Source organism: Anser brachyrhynchus (assembly GCF_964034855.1).
Source record: "Anser brachyrhynchus genome assembly, chromosome: 4".
NCBI lineage: Eukaryota > Metazoa > Chordata > Aves > Anseriformes > Anatidae > Anser > Anser brachyrhynchus.
In genome coordinates, this window is record NC_137698.1 from 60,455,643 (window position 1) to 60,477,852 (window position 22,210).

General features: G+C 43.1%; 1 protein-coding gene and 1 long non-coding RNA gene across 2 annotated transcripts in view; both read left to right on the forward strand.

Annotated features, from left to right (window-relative positions):
• The window catches only part of PPARGC1A (PPARG coactivator 1 alpha), a 361,741-nt gene that overhangs the window by 85,734 nt on the left and 253,797 nt on the right, over positions 1-22,210 (forward strand). The gene's annotated exons all lie outside the window — the stretch shown is intronic.
• The window catches only part of LOC308194694, a 101,520-nt gene that overhangs the window by 59,855 nt on the left and 19,455 nt on the right, over positions 1-22,210 (forward strand). The window contains exon 3 of the long non-coding RNA XR_013950802.1: positions 1-22,210. This exon is cut by the window's right edge and continues 15,084 nt beyond it. This is a non-coding gene — a long non-coding RNA (uncharacterized lncRNA).

Here is a 22,210-nt window from a genome sequence, read left to right on the forward strand (position 1 = left end):
AAATGGCATGTTTGAAGCTGGAAGGAGGATGGGAGCCAGCAACCGGCGTGACTGGAGGCCTTCTCAGAGAGCCGAGCTCCTGTTTGCCGTTTTCTGCTGCTCAGGTTCTCTCATGAACTGGATTTTCAGGGGATTAATCATGATGAAGATTGTTAAATTGGTGACACAGGTTGGATTGCATAAATAAAGTATTGAATCTGGATTACCTACTGAAATGAGAATTTACCTATATCTGTCAGAGGTGGAAAAAACTGTATGGGTGAACATCATCTGCTCATTGGTTTATGGACACGCTGTCCCACAGAGAGCGTCACAAATACACAGGATGCCCCTTTAGTGCAGGGCTTTGTTTTTAGGTCTGTGACTAAGCTGTAAAATCAGAGGTAGGAGAACTTTTCTTTTGACTAAGCAATCGATGGCATTTATGTGTATTATTCCTGCTAGAAGGTCTGCGGAATCTGATGAGTTCTGAATGTGTGCACCTGATGTAGAAAGACAAGAATATGGAAACACAGCCCACCAGTTTAAAATATCAATTTTTCTCCCTTCTGTCCTGTTTTCATTACCTTTCAGCTTCTATTACCTGACAGCTTTGTCAGTGGTACTTTTTTCAAGAGTCAGATGAATTGGGATGGGGTTGAGCTCACTGGGAGGTGATGCCAAATCCACAGCCCAGGGGGAAGCGCAGCTGTCCTTGTCATGAGGTGCTTTCTCATCTGTCTGCCTCCCAAACTCTTTATCCCTCTTGGCCCGCCTCACACATCACTTAGGGCACACCGAAACTGAAGTGAAGGGGAATGAACTCAGAGGTTAGAGCAGATTGCTCCGTCCTTCCCACTCCTCTGTCTGAAACGCAGAGTGCTTTCTCCCTCTTGTCTTCCCTGCAAGCTTTTATGTAGAAAGAGGTGAGTATCCTGCCAGGCATCCCAGGCTTGTGGTTACGGAAAGGAGAGGACAAGGAAAGCCCTGCTCATATACGAAGGGGCAGTGCCTTTTTTTGTCCCATGTTGTCACTGGGTCTACGTACAGTCCCTTTAGTCTCCATGGGCCATTCTGTATTTGTCACATGTTCAGCGGGTAAGGGAAGGTTAATGCTAATTTTCAGAGCAATGCAACTCTTACTATATCTTTTTATTTAGTTCACAGTTCAAGAGCTTGAGCCTTTCAGGAAAAAAAAAAAAAAGCCCACATACATAAACATGCAGATATCCAAAAGTTATCCTTTGGTGTTCTCTTAAAAGTTGCCTCAGCTTGTGTTCTTGAAAAATCAGAGGTAGGGATTCCTCTTTGAGATTTTGTCTGCTGAAACCTCTCCTCTTCAATGTGCAAACTACATAAGGTTATGCATGAAATGAAGGAAAGTTCTGAAAAGGTTTTCTAAAAACGCTGTAAATAGTAGGAGCTTGTACACATAAATGCATTTCATTGCAAAGATTTTGGTGAGTGCTGTGTACGGGCAGTGCTTTGAAACGCAGTGGTAAGCCAACTTCTGACAGTGTCTGAAGTTTCTATATACATAACATTTGTTCTCTGAAATTTTTGTTGTAAGCTCAGCAGCATAAAAGCGGTGGTGTATTCCAGCTCCAGCTTTGATGAGCAGTGCTGAGCTGTGAAGGGGTTTGGAGAGGGAGACTTCACATAACTCTGCTCAGGTTGGAAAGAGAAACTGGTTCTCTCCAAGTTTCAGATCAAGACTAGTGAGCGTTTCGGAGGAGAACTGAGGAGTGGAAGACTCCTTAAAAAAAAAAACAGAAACTAACAACATACAAACAAACAAAAAAAACTGGTTGCAGACATTGCTATGAATACTCCAGCTAGAAATTTTAGAAAAGTGCGGAATCTATCCCAAGTAACAGAAATAAGGGAGGGTAAGTATTAGGAGTAATAATGTAATTAGAGGGGATTTTCAGTAGCAGGATTCAAACTCTTAATCTCTTCTTTTGGTGAAGTTTTTGATTGTTTTAAAACCAAGTCATGCATTTGATCTCAAATAGCCCTATTTTATATGTCTGAAACACTTCAAAATACTTTCTTTACCAATTCCTTTTTCAACTGTATATGCTGAAATATCCTTAATTTTCTGCTGAAATGCAAAGTGATACGTTTGGAGGGTATTTCCTGAATAGCTGGTGACTGCTAAAAATTGCGTCTGGGATTGGTATAAATTTCAGATTTTTGTATTAAAGGATTATTTACTATAATCTTATATATTTGCTATGTGAGCCACAGTATTTAGTTTATTGGCACAGCACAAAGTTTGATAAAACAGGATCAGTGGCTGAGTCTAATAATTTCTATATTTAAAAAATAATACATTTGTTAATAGTGAAATTTGACAGAAGTCTACATTTATTTGAATAAAAAAACCTTTATGCTGACAGATTTAGTAGCGTGTATTGAGACTTGCTATTAAGAAATGGTCAGACATTCAGTCTTCAGATCCTGTTTTTCTCAAATTCTTACAATTTATGGAAATTATTTATTCACTGCTGTATTTGCTGACAGAATGAATACATCTGTACTTTATGCGTAGGTAGACTTGAACAGATTGCAGAAGAATGGTAAGACATACCAGTAAGACCTACTTCAAATTAAAGTCGACAGTGTTTGGACCTATGAAGGGATTTATGAACTGACCAAAATAACAGAGATGTATTGAAAATTATAATAGTTACCACTCTAAAGAATAAATCAAAACTTACTAAAATTGAATTGTATGTTTGAAAGTAGTAGAACAGGCAGCAAACTCAAAGTGACCATCTGTTATTATGGCTGGAATGAAGCCTGTTGACACGGGATGGGGCCCATGCCACGAACATCAGGAAGCCCTGCATCTACCTTGACATCCCCGTGCCACAGGTGCAGGTGTTACCTTTCAAATAGTACAGGGCAGGAGCAACAATTTTAGTTGTGGTCATCTGTGGTCATCTAATATTACTCAGTCACGTTGTTACCGTGTGACAAGTAATCTGTAACAGTGCTAAACTTGTAATATTTTCTCACTCTGTTTGTCAACTCCCTCGTTTTGTGTCTTGCTGCATCCCATGGCATTCTGTGCATGGAGTCAAAAACAAGACCTGGGCTTGGAAGAGTCCCAGCAGAAGCCAGGAGGCAGTGAGGTGGTCAGACGCCGCCTGCTTTGCTTCTCTCTTGAATTGTGTGCTCCTCAGGTACTCCCTTGGGTGCATAATGGGTAAAAAAGCTTATGGGGATTGGCATGACTTGTGAGGTGACTGGGAAAAGGGTCACAGGCTGATGCAAAATCCCTAATTTGCAGGGAATTCTGCTGTTAACTTGTCTCTTTTCATCCTTTTAATTACACAGATTGCTAAGGCATAAGTAGAGAGTAGTGGTTTTATTTTTTTTATGTTGTCCTTTTTGGATAGCAGCTTATTGTGAGTGCTTTGACAGTGGAATTCTTCCCGACAACTGTTTGTTTTGAACAGTATAGATAACCAAACTCAAAACAAACCCAAAACAACAATAACAAAAATAAAACCAAAAAAAAAGGCACCTGGGATTAAGCAAAATATTAAGTAAAATAGTTTTTCTTTCTGAAAAGAGCCCACATTCCTTTTCGTGTCGGAAAAGAATCACCTATTTTCTTATTTTAAGCAAGCTGGCTTTGCTTGTTTGTGTGTCTGTTCCCAAACAATGGACTTGAGCTATGCTGTTCTGAGATACACTTGAATGCAACACATTTCTGACTAAAATAGGTTAAGCCTACAGTGTTCATGAAGGAAAACCTTGGAAAACGTTCAAACAATCAGAGCATGCAAATTAAGCTTACCATGAAAAGTTTAAAGGACGCATTTTACGTGTGTAAATGTATTGATTGCTCACATATTAGGTGTCATTAAGGCTTTACAAGTCAGTGCCATTCATCAAGTGGAACTTGTAATTTTGCTTTTATTTTGAACTTATAAGAGAAAGAAGGGGTAAATTGTGCATAATTCCTGGCCAGATGGACTTGATCTTGTGAGATACCTCACACCTACCAATCCCCTTGATCTTGTAGGTGACACACATGCTTAATGAGATTTTTAGTAACTGAGAGGATCTGCTGTATTCCAGCAGTCACTTACACTGAAGTGAATGGGATCTTTCAGGTGCTCGCTACTTTTTGAAATCAGGCCACATCTTTAGGTTTCTAAATAAGGATTTTAAGAAGGACTTTGGCTTCATGGCTTGGTGAGGTCAGAACCCAATTGGTTACTCCTTTCTCAGCAGCTTTGAGAATCCTGTCATTTTTTTTTTTTCATAATCTGCTTCCTTCAGTTTCTGGTGAGATCAGCCAATGGCAGCCAAACCATCGCAGGACAAAAAATGAAAGAATTGGTCCATTGCTTGAATGACAGTCCCTCTCAGTTCTGATATTTCCTTGCTCTTTAATTTCACTTTTCATATTTGTCTGTGTACAGCAATCTTACTTGTCACTGCATGTTCATAAAACACTCTATGCACTGCTTAAATTGCCCTCTGTCAGGATCTAATTCTCAAATACTAAAAAACAATCATTCTCGAGACTGTTTTTAGGTAGGTAACGTTATATAAATGACAGTGCTGTTAATATAGTGGATGGAAATAGATTGATTAAAATCTTCTGGTTCCTATATGTTTCTCCTACCTCTTTTTGTATGATCGGGCCATTTTTAATTAACTGCTTTCAACTCCACCTGAAAAGCAGTTTTATAGACAAATAACATTAATGAGCGTCTTTTTCTTGTGATCAGCATGTAAAATCCTGCAAGTGAGAGCAGGCTTTTGAAGACAAACCCACGCCACAGTTTCATCACTGTTGTGAAGTACTAACAGCCCGTGTGTGTGCACATCTGGTATTTGCATGCGTAAGTTAGGCTTGCTCAGTTGCACATACCTGCCTTGGAAAGTCTGCCCTGCAGTTAGTTCTTAGAGGATGTCACATATTTTTCTGGCACGTTACGAAAGGCCGGGGAAGGATCTCTGTCCCTCACAGGATAAAAACACAGACACACGCTCCTGAAGTTTGTGTCCACCAAGGAGTGCTTTATATTCTTGGTACGTGTTTGCCATTTGGGGAGGGAAGGAAGCTGAGAGCAGGTGTGACAAATCAGGTAGATTTTGGCTCCCTTTGCCACAGACACAAGAAGCAGATGGCGCGGGTCGGTGCTTATTGAACATACGGAGCGAGCACAGGAGTTACCAAGCTAGAACCTCAGCTGCACTTCCCTGTGCTTTCTGCTTGCCATTTAGCTGTGAGTACTTACTGCATATGTAGAATATCACATCCGTTTTCATTTTGTCCTCTTAAATTCTCTCTTCTCTTCGGTTATCTTTTTTCCTCTTACATTATTTGGTCTCATGTTGGTCTCCTTTGTTATTTTGCTCTCCATCTGACTGGATGCTGAATTTTTAACTGGAGGGATTGTGTGGCCAAGTTGCTAACAATAAGGAGCATGCCTCGAATTTGCTTTTGTGCCTGCTTTGAAGACAGAGAGAAAATAAACCCAGAAGAATAAAAAGCATAATAAGCATACCCACTAATATTGGGAGCTTAGATGCAGGTATACCAGAGTACAATAGGTAGAATTATAAATGTTTCCCTTAAAATGATAAAACCTTCTATATTATCAGCCATTGAGGAAGGAGAAAAGGAGGGAGAACATGCAACCAGCAGAAGTCAGTGATTTAGCTGTGAAGCGTTAGACTCATTGAACTGATTTTTTTTTTTTGTAAGTCCACATCTGAAAATCTTAAAAGGTGATAGGGTTTTGAGATAATCCTTCAGCTTCAGTGGGAGTTTCTTGGCCCCCAGCACCACTTACCGCAAATGAGTCTGATTGTTTGGAGCCCTAAACGTGAGCGTAAGTGCTTGAGGCACCCGTCAAGGAGAAGCTTGGGCTTGGTCATTAGTGGCCGGCCATTTCTCTGTAGAAATAATGCTGCGATTGGCAGCAGGGGTTGGGCAGGACGTTCTCCCAAGGTCCCTGCATTTGTGCAATCTTTAAATATTTGAGAGAGATGAGAGAGTGGCCTCAGGCCATAGTGTAGTACTTCGTGGGATGCATTTGGCCTCTGGGCCATATTCAACCCCTTTGTTTTTACTTAAAAGGAAAACCCTAGCAAATCTGGCTACTAATGAACGTCTTAAAAGCAAATGAGGAAAAGCTGGCGAGGAGGTGGTAGGGCAGCGGTGGCTTTGTGCACTGCTTGAAGTCTTTGCTCACTGTCCTCCCGCAGCGTTTCCCTGGGGAAGGGCTGGGGAAAGTGCAGGAGCTGAGCTCGTTGCAGGTGGGTGCAGCACCGCACGCCTTCTCCTTCTGTGCAGTCATTTGCCCCGCGGAGGGAGGGCTGCCTCCCTTGTACTGCTTTATTTTTCCTACTGTTAGAGCCGCCCCATGTACCGTGCACATATGCTGGAGACCTGATTTATAATTAAGAGCAGCTGGCCATGCTGCTGTCCAAAATAATTTCCCCTAGTGAAGGATCAGAGGAGAAAAACGCAGACAGGTTTTAGTGTTCTGCTGCAAGAAGGAAAGAAGGAAAGAAGAGCCTTCGCGCCCCACGTGGTTGGGTGAGGTTTATTGCCAGCCTGAAGAACCAGGAGCTGGGAGCCTCTTCTATTTACGAGTCCCTCCTGTGCTGTGCCAGTGGTGAAAAAAAGAAGTTAAAGTTGCCTAAAGGCAGCTTATGGGGTTTCCCCGTATAGCTTATTTAACTTGTGCTGGTGGCTGCTTCTGCCCTGGTAGTCTTCAGAAATGCAAACGGCTGAAAGGTAGGGAAAACAAAACCAAACCAAAAAACAAACCAAACCTAAAACCAAGATCTCTCTGTTACCGCAAACCTTTACCCTCATTTTCCCAGGCATGTTTAGCTCTCCTCTAGGAACTTAGTAATGTGAGGGGCATTTTTATAGTGCTCCTGGAAAAAGATGTTGCGTCTAGTCTGGTATGGCCGACTGGACTCAAATGGAGTCCGTTCGTAATATTTAGTAAGTATAGTGGGAGCTAATCTCATATTATGATTTTTTTCCTCAAATCTGTATTTTTAGAGTGAGTAAAGCAGGTAAAATGGTGAGATGTCTCAAAACGTTTTGGGGTAGTCTTCTTGGCGTGGCTTCTGTTGCAACGTTAGGCCCCCGAGGGGCGGTAGGAGCGCAGAGCTCTGCTGCTTACAAGCTGTATTTAGGCAAACTTTTCTTTCCCTGCCTTCCCTTCTCTCAAGCAGGGCAGGACGCAGGGGAGGAGGATGAGGCTGCTAAATCCAGCTCTTGGTGGAAGAGCCCTTCTCCAGTGTGACCAGAGGAGAAGGGCAGTGCTGCTGGCTGGTGTGCTTCTTTCTCCCCTGCCCACGCCTTTCCTGAATGATGATGATGATCCTGCAGACTGTGCTTCTTGGCCTTCCCCCCCCCCCCCCCTTTTTTTTTAATTTTTTTTTAAGCTAACTTAAGACTGCCGCAGGCAGTCTTCTTTTGAGGGCTTTCACTGTCAGTAAATACTGTTGCTAGTGAGGTGTGATCATTAATCTCACATACACCTATCTTGTGCCCTCAAGCGTGGTGACAGTGTTGCGGGTGGCAGAGATGCCCAGCTTGTGCCTTTGTGGCCTGCAATTCCAAACAGATGGAGTTTTGCTCACTTTTTAACTCCGTACACCTCACTTTTTAACTCAACACTCACTGAAATGAATCGGCTGAGCTCGGTTGTTACACTTTCACAGCAGCCTCAACACAGCTTTGCACATTGGGTGAGTTGTGTGCCCAAGTGGAGGGGCTTGACTACTCGCAGGGTTAAAAAGATGCGGGTATCTGTGTGTTGCGTGTGCTCCTGAGGCTCTTTGTGTGACCTTTGGCAGTCGCCGGAGCATCGTGGTCAGTTGCTGTCTCTGGTCTGCTGAGTGCCAGGTGCAGGCTGAAAGCTTGGGCTGCAACCCAACGCAAGTCAAGCAGTAAGGTTATGCCTTTACTGTACGATGATTTATGCAGGCCTCCACAGCGGGTATTAAGTTGGCTAAAAAATGGATGCTGTCCTTTTTCAGGGCATTCAGCTCTGCCATATAAATATGCTGTTCAGGTCCGAAAATTTTTATAAAATGCTGTTTCTGCCAGACTAACTAACAGGGCTTATCCAGCAGTGACACTTCAATAGCAAAATGTTTTGTGAATGATTTTAGCCTATATGTTTTTGTCTCCTGCTGTGATCCTAAATATTTTTACAAAGCTATGTTTGAGAGATGTATTCACTTGGAAGGGCTTAGAAGGGGAAACTAAGAGGTAGATTCCATAGTCACAGACTATTCCGTGATCACAGTCTGTTTTCATTAGTTTGAAAGTTAAGATGCATGTATGACTGTTTATATTGAAAATACATGTTGGTAGATAGTGCTATAAGGCTCAGATTTTTGATCTCAGGAAAAAAGAAGTGTTAAAGGTGGCTGATGAGGAGGTAGCTGTTTGTCAGATGTCTGGCAAGTTACATGCTGCTGTAGCACGCACCTACTAGCAATAACAGAAGGAGCATTTTCAGATTGCAGGTCCGATGTAAAATAGTAAATTTGTCAATAATTGAATTATGAAACAAACATTCCAATTGTTATTTTGTTCATGTGTTGGACAGGCAGTGGTTCTTGCTTGTACCTGTCCCTGGCAATTATTAGTTTGCGTACTTAATGTGCCCCTATTTTTCCCATTTTCATAACAACTGCATTATGATGTGACATATCTTTTCCAGATATTTTGCTTGAATAAATAAGTAGGATATTAAATTCAACTAGGGTATTAGATTATAAATTAGTTCTGTAACAGGCGTCATAATGTTATTTAGATTTTCAGTTTACACAGGCCTTGTAGCAACTCCCCAGAGCTATGCTACAGAATGAGAGGAAGATGTGAGCTGATGTAAGAAAATTGGTTTTGGTAATATGCTGATGTCAGTAGAGTTTTGCTGTGTGGAAAGATATTTAAATTAATGTTTTTACTTACTCTGTTGTACAAACTAAAGATTGGTAATGATTTCAAATTACCGATTTGTTGGTGTTTGGACTGTGCATACATGACCATAAATGTCTTTTCCCTAGGAAGGCGATGTTTATATTGCAAGTTTGCATATGGGTTTTATTTTTTTTTAACAAGCAGAGTAACGTATCCTGAACTTCCCCATAATATAAGCATTTCGTTTCATGTCAGCAGAATGAAAAAATTTAAGAGCATTTATGGATTAAAAAACCCGGCGTGGCTAGCAGGTACAGACCTCTCTGTGTCAAGGAAGAACGAACGGACTTACAGTGCTGGTCTTGAATAATTGTATCATGATTAGCAGGCACGGTGACACCGTGTTGGTGAGGGAGATGTGAAAACATGCACATTTATAAGTACATTTATTAGTCAGATGGATGGTAATGGTAACCTGAAGAGAGAGCTTCCAAGTGAAAAGATTTATAGCTGCTTACACAGGTATTCTGTAAATACTGGGATCCGTACCCACTGTGCTGTTTTAGATATTCAGCGCAAGAGCAAAGGTGAAAAATAACTGTGAAAGGAAGAAGATGTCCTCCTGAGCCATTTCCCGAGATGATGGACAGGAATATTGGTAGGGGTCTTAATTAAAATCAAACCAAACAAAACCCACCCCCGTTGCCTTTATTAATGAGGAGTACCGGAGTAAGGGAACAGATTATCTCCCCCTCCAGAGAAAATTGGCAGATGGAGAAAACGTGTGTGCAGGTATCAGCAAGATTGCCTTGAAACCCCCTCCGCTGCCTGTCACCGCCGTTTCGGAGCCTTCCATCAGGGCTGTAGCGAGGCTGGGCGCCAGCCGGGGCGCAGCCTGCCCGTGGTGCCTCTTCTCCATCCCCTTTTGTCTCCCCCTTGGTGGAAGCCTGTGTCGAGTGGAAGGTCGAACAGCAGCACTTTTTTTCACCCCTTTGCAACGCGGCTCTCTTCCCCAGGAAGAGGAGGTGGTGATGAGGCTACACATCTCTGTTTATTTTTTATTTTTTCCAGCCATGCACGTGCCTCCTGCAGCCTTGGGAGCTATCGCCCCACCTCGCTGCACTGCCTGACCAGGCATGTGCTGAAAGGACTGTTCTGAAGTAGGAAGGAGAGCAAGCTCAGGCCTGAGAGTTTACTGTCCAGGTCTTTCACATTTTGGCTGCCCGTTGCTCAGAGCTATGGGGCTCGTGCAGGTATCCCGGTCTGAGGGCCTCTTCCTGCAGCTCTTCCCTGCCTTTGTGTCAGACCTTCCTTCACCAGGAAGCAATTCCCCTCTGGTCAGTTAACCACCATTTATATTAGGTCTTTCTTTGCTTTGGTACCTGCTAAAATCCACTCTCTGCACATACACACACAGTGAGGTTAATAGGTGCTAACAGACACATGGCCTTTAATGACGGGGTCACTTATTTAAGTGCTTAACTCTCAACTTAGGAGCCGAGAATAAGTTGGAAAAAAGAAGTCAAGAGGCACATCCTAACGCTGCACATCTGTTGATAGTGCAGGCATGCTCCTGCCTAGTGCTTCTGTGCCAGTTCATGAGCCTGGGCATGCTTTTATATGCAAAACATGTCTGGAGCCCACATTCCTTGTCGCATCGTGGACATGCTATGTACATCCCCTGCTCGGAATGCGATTTGTCATCTAAATGTAGCTGGTGTTAGAGTCTGAGTGTCTCGTTACTGTGAAACATTTTGCTGCTTTTAAAACAACTTGAACAAAGAGAGCACTTCATATTGCACTTTGATGTGTGTCTTTATTGAAAAAGCTCCTCACCATTGCTGAGGCACTGAAGCATTTGCATTAAGTGATACAGGAGATGCCATAGCAATTTCGTGAGAATTATCCTCTGCAATGAATGTTAGATTAAACACCTAAGTAAAATCCCTTGAAAGTGGCCAGAAGATAAATTAGAGCAGAGCTCTACCTAGGTAGAATTAAATTATGTACCTTCTTTTAAAGATTGTTTTTAATTGATTTGGTGCATACTCTTTAGTTAGTTAATAATGGGTGTTGTACCTGTGGCTATATGATCACTCATGTGAGTTAGATTCACAGCACGAAGAAACTCCCTTTATCAAAGAAAACAATTTCATAAAGGGGTTGTCCCCTCTCACTGCTCTGTTGCTGATAATGTGTCTGGACTGTTTTCTGATTAGTGCTCCAGTGTTATACTAATATTGAAGACGTTCTGTAGCAGATAAATGTAGGATTATCGCATCATTTTAGCAACCTAATTTGTTCCTTGCTTGCACACTACAGCAACTCTCATGTCTCAACCCCCTCCTCCCCATTAGGGCTTTTACAGCACCACAAAGCTGAAGCGAGGGGGGAGATGGGCATTGGACGAGAAGAGGACAAGATTATAGGATGAAAACGTGGAGAAAGGAGTTGCAAGTGGCTGGAAACTTCGCCAGCACAGAAATTCTTCCTGTTTAACTTCCATGGGAAGCCTGAGTCTGGATGGCGATTGTAACTCGAGTGAGCGTGGCTGACGGGAGGTGCGGGGCTTCACTCAGCCTGGCCGCACCAGACACAAATGTCGGCACGTGAAGGGTGAGTTAGGTGTTCTTCTCTTCTGTTTCCTTACAGTTCTCACTTGTTAACGTTTTACCAAATCCTACGTCTAAACTGATACCTAAGACAAGTATTTCCAAAGACCTGGACCTGAAGGTAGACACCCGCATTTGGAAATGTCGCAATGGTGGACAGAGATGAAGGACCCTGTCCCTAACAAGGTACCCAAGTGCCATGGATCAAGAGAAGAACAGACGCAGAACCATGAAGGCTCTCACAGGGACACATCCTTGCTCACAGGGGTCCAGCCACAACAAGGATGGGGTGGGCCCATGAGAAGCGGGCTGCAGCCTGGGACCGACAATGCTGAGCCTCTTCCGTTCATTTTGGATGCCAAAGTCCTAAGGTGATGGTGGCAAGAAGGTGTCTTGGAGGCTGCTGTTGTCACTTATCTGTGGTTTCAGGCTTCTGAGCTAATAGGGTAATGCCCTGCAGTTGGGCAGAGAAGAGAATTCCTCTTTGCTTGGGGAAATCTTAAAGGTTTTGCCTTCAGAGCCCTGCTTGGAGAGCATGGAGCCTTGCCTCAGGTCCCCGTTTGGGCACAGCAGGGGCACATTTCTTGTCTTCTGTCACTCTTCGATTTTAAAAAAGAGCCTTAAGCAGCACATTACTTTTTTTAGTTTCCTAACCTCCAAAAACAGAAGTCTAAATGAAAAAAAAATCAACCTAACAATTAGATAGCTAATGTTTGCATAATTTTAATTATCACACATTGCAATTATTTCTAATTCATTTCAGTATACAAATCACTATTTTCTATATGGCATGTTGTTAATGTTTACTACTATAATTACTAATTTGCAATATAAGGCAGCAATTTTATAGTTATTCAGTTATGTATAATTACTATGTCAAATAGGAGACAGCAATTAACACTGAAATGTATTAGAAATGATTGTACTAAAATCACTCTAAGAATATTTGACGCATAACTGTGATGCAGTGGAAGACGGACTGCGTTTTCCTACACTTTTCCCCAACCATGCTTTCGTGCCATGTATTTATTTGAGATCCCAAAGGGATTTAATCCTGCAAAAGTTCGTTTCGCCATCACATTGACAGAAGAGTTAGAGCTAGGGCTAACGGGTGAAATGCAGTGAATCTTTTGGAACAAAATCTTGTCTGAGGTTTTAGGTGCCTTGCTCCACGCTGGCATTTCAGCAAGTGCTTCAGCGGCTGCTTAGAAAGGAGATGTCTGCCTTGTTCTGCTGCCCAGAGATCTACACGGTTCCAAGTCAAAATCTACGTTCCCGGCGAGTTTTGAGCTGTAACTCCGGCAGGAGGAGGGAGAGCCGAGGCCTGGGACCCCTGCAGGAGGAGGGAATGAGAGCTGCATCTCCCTCCGCACGGAAAGCGCCCTGGGGCAGGACGCTTCAGTGCTGAAGCTGGGCCGTGGCACTGTGAAACGAGCACAAGATTTGGGGGCCAGGAGAAGGCAGGGACCGGAGGGGCTGGGGCCCTTCAGGGAAGGGAGAGACTTGGGTTTTTCTTCGGGAGCTCCTCGCTCCATGGGCAGGCCCACTGCAGTGCAAGGACGGAACAAAGTCCTTAAAAAATGACACGCTTAAAATGGTCTAGGGAATCAGAAAGAGGGGAGAAGTCCAAAAGTCCAGTTTCACATCCTGACCCATACACCATCTAAATTAGCACTATCACTTAAACTCTTGCTGTGTGGCAAACCGTTCTCTGTGACAATTCTTTTTTTTTTTTTTTTTTTTTTCCAACTAGGGATTTAAAATCTGGGCAGCTCTAAGCCCTGCTAAACAAAATTCATGGCTGTACATCTTAATAAAGCGAAGAAGAGCACAGCATGTCAAACAAATTCGCCTCCTTCCTTGGTCTGACCGTAAGGCTGATATAACCGCACGCGGCGGTGGGAGGTCCAAATCGGGCCCTCGGTGTGTTAACAGAGCATATTGACTTATATCAGTCCTTTTGCCTGGTTTAAAATTGATCCCCTTAGAAAAGTTAAATATCACCTATGTTTGTAGATTGCTAGACAGCTATTAAGATAATGCTTTTATAAATACAGATGGTGCCCTTATCAAAATTACATGGCAGTAAATAGATGCCAGTAGGAATAATATGACACTTTGATTAGCTAATAAAATGAAGCACAAATAGAATGGGGATGCTAAGTTGCTCTGACAGTTTTCATACCGTCTTATTTATTGCTTATTTAGCTTTGATAAGTTTCTATTACAGTTTTTGCTTCTTAAGCAATTCCTTTGAACTCTTAATTTCTGAGCAGTAATCTGTGTTTCCCTGTCTTGGGGGGAAGATCCTCACTGTCAGTAAGCTTTTCATCACGATGGTAAACGTTACCATTCTTTTTAAAGTAAATTGATAGGCCAAATTGCGTGCTGCAAGTTGTGGAGATAGAAGTGGCAGAGGGTGCCAATTAATACGTTACGTGAAAAATATTGATTACAGAGTAAATTATTGCTGGGAATAGGGCAAGCGATGTTGGTTCACTGATGTGGCACTATTTATGCCGTGGGAGATGCAGAGGAAGTCTTTTCCTTACATCAGTATGTAGAGTGACAGCAGGAACATCCTGCCAGAGGATTATTATGCTTTTGGGAGGGATTTATGCCGAGAAATTAGCCTAAATACTAGGGCAAGAATCTCAGCTGTTTAAAGCTGGTGTAACTTCATAAGCTTCAGCGGGACCGAGACATGGTCTTGCCAATTTTAAACCTGATGATAATAGGTGTGAGGGAGCCACTGCCTGATGTTCGAGGCATATCAGCAAAATGTCCTCGTGGACGCAATAGCTGCTGGGGTTGTAAATGGCAGTAATAATCGGGAGGCACGGGCACCACGTGAGAAGTGTATAGAGTAAGTGTCGTTAACACGGTGTCAGCAGGATGATGCTGACCAACACTACAAACTTCTTGGCACCTAACGAGACTTGCCTCAGTAACTTATAAGCAGAAAGTGATTAAAGTGTGCCACAGGTTTAGAATCAGCTCGGAAACTTTCGATTGCTCCTGATTTCTCAGGGTGTGCGAAGTTCAGTTTTGGTCTTTTGCTGCAACCTGTCCCCGGTGATGAGCCTGCGGTGTAGCGGAGTTCCCAGTGACTGTGCGGAGCTACGTTTCCTCTTCTGCTTGAGAAAGACAGATCTCAATGCCTGTGTTCCTACTCGCGGTGTTTTCCTCTGCACCTTGCGGATCAGCAGTGCCATGGCTAAACACGACACCCAGTTCTCATCAGTCTTACTCAATAATTACTGCTAATTAATGCTCTGACAGGATCACTCTGCCTGTGGCCAGCAGAGTTTGGCACAACCTCCGGGGGACCAACCGTCAGCCAGATGGAGAGAGGGGAGCGAGCATCCCAGCTGCCACGCTCTCCCGGATCCGCACCGAGCATCTCAGCCCGGATCCCTATAAGCCAACGACGGCCGTGAAGCACAGCAGAGTTTTTTCTGTGTTTAAAGGCCCTGCCTACAGCTAGGGCTATGCTTGGGTGACAAAAATGTGTCTTGTCACATCCAGACAGTTGGCGTGAGGACGCACGACTTGTGCAAAGACTGTGGGCTGCATGGGAAGGTTCCACCTGTTGCACCCTCACCGGGAAATGTCAGTGGAAATGGCAAAGGCAGATTTTAGATTTTATCTCTTTGGTTCAAAGTTCCTTGCAGAGTGGAGTGTTTCAGGGCTATGTGAATGCTTTACCCCTGATTAATCCTGTAGTCCAAACGTTTCCTTGTTGTCAGAGAGCAGATAGGGCATGTATCTAGTTGCCAGATGGAAAAATCCTCTCACGTGTCCAGATTCTGGCTACGTGGACCTAATGGAATTACGTAGGTGTTCACGCTTTCGCCTTTTGTTATAAAAATTTAAAAACCTGTTTTCCAAATAAATAAACTTAAGAAATCCCAAACCATAACAAAAAAGCCACCTTCTGATTTCACATCTTTATGGCTATATTGTCAACTTGATGCATGAGGTTTTAGCTGTAAAATCCCTTTAATGCAAGTGGGAGTTGTACAGCTGAAGATTTACACACTGACTTTAGAATAATATTCCTTCATCTGCCCCCCCCTTCGTTCCCTCCATATTTTTTCATTTTTACTCCTTAATGAAAAATACAGGCTAATTCAGTGCTTCTCCTTCTCCAGTGAGAGACAGGCACAATGATCCTTTCCTGTCCCTTGAACACACACATGTCAAGGGGCAATATATGATTAATAAGGTGACAATGTAAGTCTTACTTTCCTACCCAAAATAGTGTGAAGCACTCAATACTGCAGAACCCCATCCCAATGAAAAAAATACACAGAACTTTTAAAAGCTTTTTTTCTTTTTACTTTCTGGATGACTTTGTCAGCCTCTCTGGCTAAAATTTTCTTCACTCCTTATAAGTAATGTGGTTGACAAAAACAGATGTACATAAATCTAACATTTCAAAGAAGATCATGCCATATCCTATCTGTATGACAGGGCAGAATTTGAACAGTCTTTTGCAAGCCTGTGGGCGTAATGCAAATTCCCAGGGCTGGAGAGAGTTGCTTTTGCTCCAGAATTTCGAATGGTTGTCACCTCATGTTAAAAAAATGGGCTCACGCCATACAGCTGGGTTATAGAGTTTTTCCTTCCATGTCTTCGTAGGTGACAATTGGCCTAAGTGTTGAGTCCTTTGGGATTGCGAACAATAAGAACACCTTTGTTTCTGTTGTCCCTAATTTCTATTGGAAAGTGCATTTTCTCCATCTTCCTTTGTCCATAGAATTTGCATTTCTTACTAGGATACTGCTTGGGAGCAACTTTGTCTCTGTATCAAGATATGGATTAGGTGTTTTCTTTTTCAATCCAAGGGAAAAGGAAGGACTTGTCACTCTTCTGGGTGGGGCGATAATCCTACACAGCCCAACGGCTGTTGAAGCGAGAACACAACCCAGATGGAAGTCAGACTACCGTAAGGAAGGCACTTTGCCAAAATGTTTGTCTACAGAACGGCAGAGATTAAAGCACTCCCAGCTCTGATTGGATTACCGTGGACCAGCAGCACTTTAATCTCTACCACTGTGGCTCTGGGGGAAACCAGTGATTGAGATGTGTGGCGGGACCACGCTGGAGAAGCGGATGACTGTGCTTAGCTCTTTAATCTTCTAGTCCTGTGGCTGTAGTGGGAAAACATTTAACTGTTGCAGCAGAGAGAGAGAAGTAGGTAGTGAGTAGTTATTGCACCTTGTACCGTGTGAAGAAAATTCAGATAGTGCTCTTTCCCCTCCAGAGCTGTAGAAATAGCCTTTGTGAGATAGCCTGACTCGGAGCAGCCTGAGTTGATGCTCAAAACACTCTGCTGAGTAAGCCGGTGTTTGAGGTTAATGTAAGCACGTAATGGCCGCTGCTGCAAGTCATCGGTGTAAGGTGCGAGCCTGGATCGTGTCTTCAGCTACCGGCAGATGCTAGTGGAATGGTACTAAGGCAGAGTGTATGTAAAGTAGTTTTTCGCCCTAGTCTGACAATAGTTGGTATTTTTTGGACTCATCTTGAATAATTTGTGTTTAAACACCTTATATTTCGTGTGCAACAGTGGTTGCTAACGGAGCTGTTCAAGAATGATGCCAAGTATAGGAATGCCCTCTCGGAGGGAGGAGGGATGGAGAAACGTGAAATACTAGAAACCAACTTCGGATGATATACAGGTCAGTAAAGAGACAAAAATAACAGTGAAAAATAAACGGGGAACTGAGCAATCTCTCTTGTTCAAGTCTCAGTCAAGAAAGGATACATGCAGTAAAGAAAAGAGGCTGTGGGGTAGGCGGTGAAATTGTCGTGTGAGATGCGAAGTGTGCATTTGTGCCTGACCTGTGGGTGCAGCATGGAGTCTGAACTGAAAGGAAAAGCGTCCTTCTTCCTGTGCAGGGGTCCGCAGCCTGAGTTCATCTTTGTGCTCCTGCTGATGCTATTCTGGTGTTTCTACAGCAGACTGCTCCCAGTCCCATGGGAATGAAGCTGAGGGATGCTGTGAGACAAATGTAGTCTCCAAAACCTGCCACGGAGATCGGATTTTTTATTAAGCATCAAATAGCTCCACGTGAAGCGAAGAACCATCCTGGCTAGCAGTTTCTTGAGCTGTCAGAAAGAGGGAAGGCTCCCTCTTGTCCAGCTTGTGCTGGCGTGGTGGGGCTGGAGGGGCAGCAGGGTGATGCACGCTTTTCATAACGGGAATAGAAATCCCTCCCCGCAGGGCTGAGAGGCAGGCTGTGCTCAAAGAGGCAGGAAAGTCACGGGGCTAGTTCTGTTGGCTTCGGGAGAGCTTAGGGCACCAGAAAAAGGCGACTGCCGTGAATGGAAGAGGTCTTAATTTCCATTTTCATTTGCCACTAGGAGTCTGGTCCTTCAGTGAGCAGGCTGCACGTTCAGCCTTTCTAAAAATACGTACAGCTTGAATCGGAAGCATGTTGGATGCCATGCAGACTTCTTTAATTTTTAAATGATCCTTCAGACTAGGAGGGTAAAGCTGTGTAATCCTTATGTTTTGCACGCTATTGTGCCAGCCTTTTCATGGTGAGAAGCTAAATATTTTTGTCATTTTAGTTAGCTTATATACACTGCTCTTGATTTACTGGCAAAGGAAAATGTTTGATGTGTCCCACCCCTGATGTCTGCATTTGGATGCAGGGTGAAGTGAAATGAACCCTAGAAGCCAAATACTAAGTTCCTTTCCATGCTTTTATTAGCTTTTACTTGGCCAATTGTAGTGGCTTTTACATAGAGAGCATTGTAAAAATGTGTTTGTGGAAGACACAGCGTAACTTAATAAATGCGCTATACATGCTAAGAGAATGGATGCTCTTTCCCTAAGTACAGAAGCTACATATGGTGCTGACAGCAAATGCCATATGCTTGTAGAAGAGGCTACGTTTGTACAGTGCCTTTTTCTGAGACCAACTACTCTGAAAAATACCAATTCTGTTTCACACTGCTGTTTGTGGACTTTTGGGTTTGTCTTGCAACTTCCATGCGATGCTCCCAGTCAGAGTGGACCTGGACACCTAGGTCCACACGTCTTTTCAAGGCCATTTAATCCCAACAGTGCCCATCTGAAAGATCTAAAAAGCCCCTTACCCTGATCTTGATCCCACAAAACGAGGCCACCTGGCATGTCCTGCTCCTCCCTGGGTGCTCGCTCCCGGTGGCACAGCGTTCAGAGGAAACTGCTCGTCACCAGCCTCACCTGTGGCCTGCTGGCAAGGGCCTCGGAGGCTGGGGAAAGATGTGAATCCAGGTATGCCACCTGTCTGTTGCCCTAGCCATCAACGTACAGCGTAACAGGGATCGAGAGCAGCTCCTCTGCTAGGTGGTGTAGCAGGGAGCCGCTGCTGCTTCCTTCGAAGAACAGAAGCGGGTGCTGACGTTCAGGAGAAGGTGCTGGGATGCAGGTGGAGGCAAACCTGCTGCCTTTTCTCAGGGAATTTTGCAGGGGGGTAAGACTTTGAATGTACCCTGCCCTGAACTTCCCTGTTTGTCTGCACGGCCACGTGTTTTCTGAGGTTTCTCTCACTGCAATGCACCCCTGAGGTTGACTTCTGTGCTCCCTCGGGTCCTATGTGTCTACCTCTGGGTTTCAGAGACTCCAGTTTGGGGCCATCTTTCTAAGCATGTGTGCCTTGTAATACCTAACCTCGAGGTGCCTGAGCCCCTTATTGGATCTAAGCTGCAGCCTAAACCTGCTTACTTAGAGATCTGATTAGGTGGCAGCCATACCTCCGATGGTTACTGCTTCCAGGACTATCCCTGGCTTTTTAATCTAGACATGTCTGCAAATCAGTTTACAGGGGTTGGTTTGGATTAACTAGCTCTCTCTGAATGTGGCATGCATAAATAATACCCAGCTGCTAGCGATTCTCGGCATTTTTAAATTACAATTTTTGTTTGTTCAGTAAAGAAAAGCATTTGAAAACAATCATGTAAGTAATTGCGCTGGGTAGGCTTTTTAGCAACAGGCAACAGAGAGTTAACTCTGGGTGTTGTCAGCTGCTTTCAGTTCTGAACATGTATTGGATTCGGAAGACAGCCATGTAGAAAAGAATGTTATCTTAATGTGACAGCAATCACAGACACTGCTATTGAAAACTCACTGTTGCTCTCCCCTCCAAAATTAACATCATAACCTTATGTCAGTGGCTCACTATTATCCTAATACCTGTTTTTGGATTCTGTCCAGTCCCATTAGATATCCCCATGTTGATTGCTCTGTTACTGGTGAATGTTAATTGCCTCCAAATCTCAGTGGAGTTCAGAGGCGTGGGGAAAAAGTACTGACTGGTAAAGCTGCTGGTTTTATTAACAGGCAAGTAAATAATAAATCTGTTCAGAGATTTGAGTGAAGTGCCTGAGACTTGAGATGTAAACAGCTGATTTCACGTCTTTCTTTGCATGTCTGTCATATGTTGGTAATGAGATAGAGGAGTAAGCCATACTGAATGTGAACATTTAAGTGATCGTGGTAGTGCCTGTCCAGAATCAGTGCACTTGAAGAAGTAGTCAGGCTCCATATCCTTCCCATTGGGATTCTTGTCTGCTTGACATTAAGTGATGCCCCTTATTAGCTTTCAAGATGCTTTTTAGAGTTACTGGGACTATTTAATTAAAACGATGATGTCAAAATATGGTTATAGCAACGCTTGTCACATGCCATTTAATATTTTTCCTCCTCCTGGCAATGCATATTTATGTTTTTTTTATAGAGGATCTACTCCTTTGCATCGCTCTGAAGGAGAACTGAAATCTTTATGACTTGCCTGCTTTTTGTCTGTTTGTTTTAATCACAGAATTTTAAACAAAGTCCCTGCATGCTCCCTCATCTCCACACCCGAAACCTCTAAATGGAAAATCTCCAGTATAATCCCGTTGTAGGTTTGCTTCTTGTGGCATATTTCCTGGTTTAAATGCCTGTCTTCGTAGTTTTTAGTTTGTAGAAACGTTGGTAACACTTGCAGAGCTGAAGTAAGTGATGTGAAGAATACACTGTAATCACACACTGCAGCATAATTACATATTTTATATCACTGGTTTTCAGTTGGTAGATAACATTTAATCTCCTAGTAGAGATCTGTAATGACTCATTTTAGACACTGACCCTCTAACTTCATTTCAGGAATGAAATATTTCATAATCCAGTAATGTCTGTCTACACCTTCATGTCATGTAGATAAAGAAAAGCAACTCGAGGCACCCACTGCTAGATTGCTTAACAAAAATAAATGTCAGCAGGTGAATTGCTTGCTGAATGCTAGGTGAAAGTCAAACGGGAGCTGAACGTGTGTTATGGCTATATAAAATCTATATTAGAGCAGGTGAAGCAAAGTTGCTGCTTTTGTTATTTTTAGTGATCGTAAGGCTGATATAATAGAAAAACCAAACTATCTCAACTTGTTTTCACATTGATCTGATAAGCATTGTGAATATAGATTAAAGCGAATTTTTTAAGTGGTGAAAACACGACCAGAAGCCAAGAACCTCAGTGTGAGACTCGCTCCAAAGAAACCTCACTAGAATGAAGGAGTGAGAGAGAAAAACAAAATAATTAATGGCATTTTTCTTTTAGTAGAAATGAGTTTAATAGGCAACTAGTGTTTATTATTGAAATACTCATGTTTGAACCTTGTCCATATTTTTGCCAAATATAGTATAAAATGCATACAGAAAATGAGTGTTGTGCCGAACTGTGTGTTTGTGAGGCCTCTGCAGTAAAGATGGTGGGTGATTGAAACTAAGCTTCTTTAGCCACACTGACGCACGTAAATAGCTGCCAGGATTTCACAGCTTCTGAGCATTAAGAAGGCCCCGTTCGTTTCCATTCTGCAAACATTGGTCACGATCTTTGCTGGCTGGACACTTTGAAGATACGCTTTTCCTGTAAAGCCCTGTGTATGCCTGCATCCCTCCATGGCTGTTCACATTAATGAAGAATTTCAGCAATAGGAAGGACTCTGCGTGTTACATTTCATGGACAATTTTACATTTCCTTTTTCATTTTTAGAGTCCACAATAACACAGAGTGTACACCAAGGCATAAGAAAGAACGGATAAGAGACCATTTTCTATTTGTTTAGTTCTACCAGGTTAGTATTATGCTATGTTTTTAAACATACCAAGACACCATTTTTTACTACGATATCATACTCCTGGTTGTGTGGCCTTGTCCCATAGCCCTGAAACATGTGTTTGTCCCTGAATTCGCAGGAATTTTATTTGCCTAGGCGGCATAGAGTGAGGCTGTGCATATTTAGCATAGTGCCCCAGCCCAACGCAGAAGGTGGCACATGCTGCTTGGCTGGTGTTTGGGCACGGCCGTGCTGCCTGGGTTTGCTCAGCAGCAGTGCACGGTTAAGTCTTCGATACTTAGAAATGTTATATGGGGCTGCGAGCACTCGACTCGGCTTTGAAAATGGAACGAAAACCCAGGTGCAGTGGTTCTGTGTGGGTCAAATTCATCTTAGGTGTAAACACCACCCTGCATTTGCATACATTATCAGAGTTTGTGTGAGGGATTAATTTGGCCCAGAGACTCTGTGAAGATGGAGTTCTTTGTGTGCTTGTGGATTACGATGACAAGAGAGGAGATCGCTTTTACTGAAGAGTGTCTAAGAGAAATAGTCCAAAAATAGAATCATTTCCATAGCTCAGAAATTCCCACAGAATC